The sequence below is a fragment of the Macrobrachium nipponense genome, chromosome 34 (genome assembly GCF_015104395.2).
Source record: "Macrobrachium nipponense isolate FS-2020 chromosome 34, ASM1510439v2, whole genome shotgun sequence".
Taxonomy (NCBI): Eukaryota; Metazoa; Arthropoda; class Malacostraca; order Decapoda; family Palaemonidae; genus Macrobrachium; species Macrobrachium nipponense.
The window spans coordinates 45,577,318-45,583,317 of NC_061095.1; positions in this window are offsets into that span (position 1 = coordinate 45,577,318).

Consider the following 6,000-nt stretch of genomic DNA (forward strand, 5'->3'; position numbering starts at 1 on the left):
CAAATTTATATATATATATACAATATATATATATATATATATATATATATATATATATATATATATATATATATATATATATATATATATATATATATATATATATACTTCCTTCCTTATCCCTACCAGCCCATCCACTCGAGTGAACTATGAACAAGTTTTAATTCCTCCGTGAAAGTTTTTATCCTTGAGAGACGTGACAGCGTCGAAGCATAAAGAGAAAGGAAATAGAAAGTAAAAAAAAACAAAAAACAAAACAAGAAATAAAGAGAGAAAATATTGTCTAACTTTGCATTCCAGCGAAGAGTCTGGAAGGCGGAATCCTTATTTGCGGGACTTCGCTTCCAGACTCTGAAGGATTCCTCATGATCGAATTAGGAGTCGGGTCACAACGCAGGCTTCATGCAGCCTTGGGGCAACGCCAGGTCATAGATCAAACAAGAAAGATTTTTGGGGTAGAGGTTGGACAGGTTAGTGGGGGTGGGCAGGTTCAAGAGTTCCTCCACTTCCGGGATTCCTATTTCCCTCTCTCTCTCTCTCTCTCTCTCGGTCTAAAAGACAAAATGACAGAGCTCAGAGTAGACCACAATATAAGAGGGACTCACCTTACTGTACACAAGCTAGACACGACTCATAATATGGCAACACTCAAACAACATTTACAAGAGGGGTTGTTATAACTGTGGGGAACATAACCATAGCCAATCAAACTGTTGTTATGACCACAGAATCAAATGCAACAATTGTTATAACTATGGTCACAAAAGTCACATGTGCAATGTCAACGATGATTAGGTAACAGACCACGAAGAAGTCGCCGACGGTTCTCCAAAGCTAGTGCCTGAAAAAAGCGAACCTCTAATAATTAAGTGTTTAATTAAATGCTCAGTCATTACTTGAGTTATTTCGAAGCAATAGAGTATATGTTGCAGGAAGAAGATATTGACATTTTATGTATATGTGAGACGTGGCTTGACCCTTCATTAGATGATAAATTTATTAAAATTCTCAAATGTAACGTTGTCAGTTGTGATGCTGGACGAGGCTCGGGAGTCTGTATGTACATTAGTGAAATTTGAAATTCTCAAAATTAGAAAATATTGACACGAAAGGTTCTGAGTCGATAGAGGATGTGTGGCTGCAGGTTCATCTTTTATATTACAATTATCAGTAATGCGTCCATTGTTACCGGTTTGTTCCCAAAACTTTGGAAACACCTTCATGTCATTCCCTTATTCAAAAGTGGTGGTGTCGACGAAGTAGGGAATTACCGTCCCATTTCATTCCTCCCAATTCTGTCAAAACTCTTAGAAAAAATCGTTGCCATCCAGCTAATATTCTCCTCGGAGAGTAATAACTTATTGGCAAATAGCCAGCACGGTTTTAGACCTCAGTTATCAACTGAATTTGCGCTTATGAAAGCTAATGAATATATTTATGATATATAACATCGACAGCCAAAAGATATCCCTCCTCTTACTACTCGACCTTTCCAAGGCCTTCGATAGAGCATCTCACCCAATACTCATACAGAAATGTAAACAACTGCATATTGACGAGTTTTGGTTTAAAGACTACTTACCGGACAGAGTTCAGTCAGTAAGAATAGGCTCAGCTTTGTCCTCTCCTAGAAGCGTAGATTACGGCGTGCCACAGGGCTCAATCTTAGGGCCTATACTGTTCCTAACGACACGGCAAAAGCACTGATTAAATATCATTTAATTCAGTATGCAGATGATTCTCAGATAATAATATGTGGAAATATTAATGAACTTGGAGATTTACTAAATCAAGCTGGAGTTGCTGTAAAAGAAGGAAAAAAATCAAGTAAATGACTTAAATGTTTACGTAGAAAAAACAAAAAAAAAAAAAACAGTGTATATTTATAGGATCACGCCAGTTAACAATACTTTTTAACGAGACACCTATCAAGCCATCTCAAACGATAAAGAACCTAGGCCTCCTCATGGATCACCACATCATTCACAATAAAAAAAAGTAAATGGTGTCTTATTCTTCTCAACCGCATAAAAGACAGGTTAGATAAAACATCTCGCCTAACAATAATAGAGTCGTTGGCCTTGAGCGTAATCAACTACTGCAGCAAAATCTGGGGAATGACAACTAAAGAGCAAATAGACCGGGTCCAGAAAGCTCAGAATTTCGCAGTTAAAATAGCTTTTGGCTGGGCTAGAAAACATTATCATGTGACACTAATTTTGAAAGAGTTAGAATGGATGAATATTGAAACTAAAATCACTTTTGACCTCTGTTTGTTTACTTATAAAATTCGTAATCGTTTAATTCCCGACTGGCTTTTTGAACTCCCCACTGTGGGCGATGTACAAGTAAGACCTACTCGTCAGTTGAACGACCTCTTTATAAGACGAACAGCTACTGACATGGGAGCTAAATCAGTATTGTACCTTCAATAAAGCTTTTGAAAAAGAATTTAAAATCATATTTCCTTGAAAATAAACTCTAGTGAGGGAAATAAACAGGAACTTAATAAGTGGTTTGTCTTCCTCCTGAGTTTTTATTCGTCTTGGGCAGTCGTTGTTGCTTACAGTTTTCCTGTATTGTTTGTTTAGTGTGTGATTTTGTTCAGAAAACGTGTTTGTATTTTAGGTCCGCCTTAATTGGTGATCTCAGTTACTGAAGAGAAAGTTGCATTTGTGCTGTTTTCACATTATTTTTGCTTTTATCAGTCATCTCATTCTTCGTTTCGTTTTCATACTTAGATCATCCAATGTTGTAGATGTGTCTTTACCCATTTATGGGTTTCATTAATTTATGAGTTTGCAACGGCAATACTTATGTGCCGAGATTTTTAGGGTTTTGAGTTCTGGTTAGATGTAGTCTTTCAAGAAGGTCGAGCAATGCGTGGTTGACTTGATGAGATGTTTTAAGAAGTAACAGTTTGTCAGTAATTGAATCATTTTGTACTTCTCATTATTGTATGCTGCAAATTTTTTAATTTTTTTTATTTAATCATACTTATTACTCCTATAACACTAACATATAAGAAATTAAAGGTCAAAGCCATATCATCATGTAAACAACTAATTGTCTTTACCTGTCCTATTTCAAGCCCTGCGATGCATAGGTTTTCTTAAATATCTTTTTAAATATCAACTGCATCTTCCTAAAAATTTGGCACAACATGTTTTACACCTTCCGCTAATATATGGCAATATAATCAAGTACCCTGAATTAATAATTAAGACATTTTACTTAGAAAATTTTCAATTTCCTCAGTATTAGTTGTAAATATACGAACACCTGTCGTTGGCTTAGCTAAAGAGTTAGGAAAGAAGCCCCGCCCACTCCTCTCTTTCTTATGCAGTCTGATACTTATGAATGGAATAGTGTACTACCATATTTTTCTTTACGTTTTAAAATGCACACGAACTGCCATTTATTACTGATTACTTTTCATAAAGCCATTTGTATGTTTTTTATTTATCATGTACTTTCTTGTCTATTTCCATGAGAATGGTGTGGTAGTGGGAACTTTAGATTATTATTGGAGATATAAATATGGAAGGAAAAAAACAGATCATAGTTTATTTAAAAGTAAGATTACTATATACATTATTTTATTATATATATCCAATAAAGTATGCACAATATATACAGAAATTTTACAGATTTTGAAGTAAATTTTTGAAGTAACCATGAAAACAGCATAGACATACAAAATAAAAAACTGGTGGATAAATATATCAAAACTTATCAATTACAGGACTATATATTCACACGTATAAGGATATTTCAGCTCACTTCCCTCCCCATTCAACTGTCCTTAAACAAAACAGATCGTCCTCGTCATCATGGCGACGTTAACAACGATTGGATCTATGCAATCCCGGACGTTGTCAGTGAGCCAGTATTCGTTCTCGAAAGCTTGACTTCGTTGGACAGCTCCTTCCCACACCTGTTTAGTGACAGCAAGCCTTGCTTCCTCCAATCTGGCCTTTAGGTCTGCCCTGGTGAAATGCCGTAACGATGAACGTACATATAGCTTCATATGCGCCAATACCTGCTCGATGGCATTGAGTTCAGGATGGGCGGGTGGAAGCCGGACGACAATATAAACACACCTGAACAGCTTGTAACTACTGCCCCTCTAATTTTCAGCGGGTATATTTTCCAGTATAAATATATACTCTAAATAAACCAAGAGGTCATAATAATCTCCCAAAATAATGAAACACAAATAAACTTTATTGCATAAACTAATTTGGACACATAAAACAATAATCTATAAAGTAATTTAAAAATGTAAAACACTACACGTCATAATAGTAGTACGGTATACTTTCATTCATATTTTGTTAACAGGGAGAGAAAGAAGTGGGCGGGCCGTCTTTCCTGACGGTGTCCGAAAGTCTCAGTCAAATGCAAAGAAAATTGGAAATGTTCAAGAGTAAAGTGCCATTATTAATAATTTTAGATACTAAGTTATACTGGCATACATTAGCGGAAGGTCTAAAACATGTTGGGCCAAAATTTCAAGACGATACAGTTAATATTTAAAAAGATATTTAAGAAAACCTATGCATCGCAGGCCTTGAAATGGTCTTTTTTTTTTAGTGCTATATTAACACTCATATCGCCCGCTTTTTCACTACCATGTTTAAGGTACTTCATGTAGGAACTGAACTACATCATTTTACTGTTTTAATAAATCTCAGTAATATATTCTTTTAAAATTCTTCTAATTAATTTAGTTGAAAAAAGCTTTTAAATAATTATTTTGATGACATTTATTCGCTGAAACAAAACGCTGTCATGATTTTGATGTAAAATATAAAGATATGTTGTATATATTTTAACTATGCCATGTAGAATAACCATTGTAAAATGGAAATATAAGTTTTGGTTTGCCTCTCTCTCTCTCTCTCTCTCTCTCTCTCTCCATCTCTCTCTCTCTCTCTCTCTCCTCTTCAACAAAATATATATGTGAAAAATGAAAAAAAAATTGGGAAAAGAAGGGTATAATTTACGTTGTATAAAATTTTATTCAAATTAGTGGTCCTGGGAAGGGGGATGAGTCAATTCAGGAAGAAATATTTGCATGGAAATTTGAGGAGGAGGAAGAGAAGGAGGAGGAGGAGGAGGAGGAGGAGGAGGAGGAGGAGACCTACGAGCTGATAGGCGATTTCCAGGAATGCGAGAGAGAGGGAGAGAGAGAGAGAGAGAGAGAACTAGAAAATCAAAAGTTTGCCGTTTGTGATATTTGGTTAGTGGAAAGTTAAGTGACTGAGATTTCAAAGGATATTTGGTCATTCTCTCTCTCTCTCTCTCTCTCTCTCTCTCTCTCTCTCTCTCATTCAGATTTATTGTGCATTCATCACTGGTCGTGTCTAATTTAGATTAACAAAGTCCAACAGGGAATCAAAGCTATGTTTGATCTATACTACATACTACTGGATGATATCTTTTTAAAGTCGGATTACATATATACATATACAAAGAAAATATCTATAAGGCAACTAATTTGAATTTAAGTCTGTGATTGTAATTTTGAGGTCATTCTTAAACATGTTACAAATACAAGGGTTTAAATGAAACAGGCCAAGACTAATATTAAAATTACAATGGGAAGTAAGTTATAGATTGGCAGATTCTAAGAGATTTCATAAGACATCTTTTGATCTTGCAATTACTGAACTGCTAATCCAATTTATCCGGTGGTTGTTTTCACTTAAATGAACGAATATTGCATTGCATGTTTGCCCAGTTTTGATAGAATATTTATGCTTTTTTAATCTTATTTCTAAGCCCTTGCTTGATTGTCCGAGATAAAAGGAGGGGCAGTCCATACATGAAATTTTATATATTATATTGTTGCTTCCCCTTTGGCCATTTTTTATTAACATTCCTTTTAGTGTGTTACTATAGGAAAAAACTAAGTTGACCTTAAAGGATTTTAGCAATTATTTAACGGTTTAAAATAAGGCAGACTGATAATGTTCTTAGAAGTTTCTTTCTCTG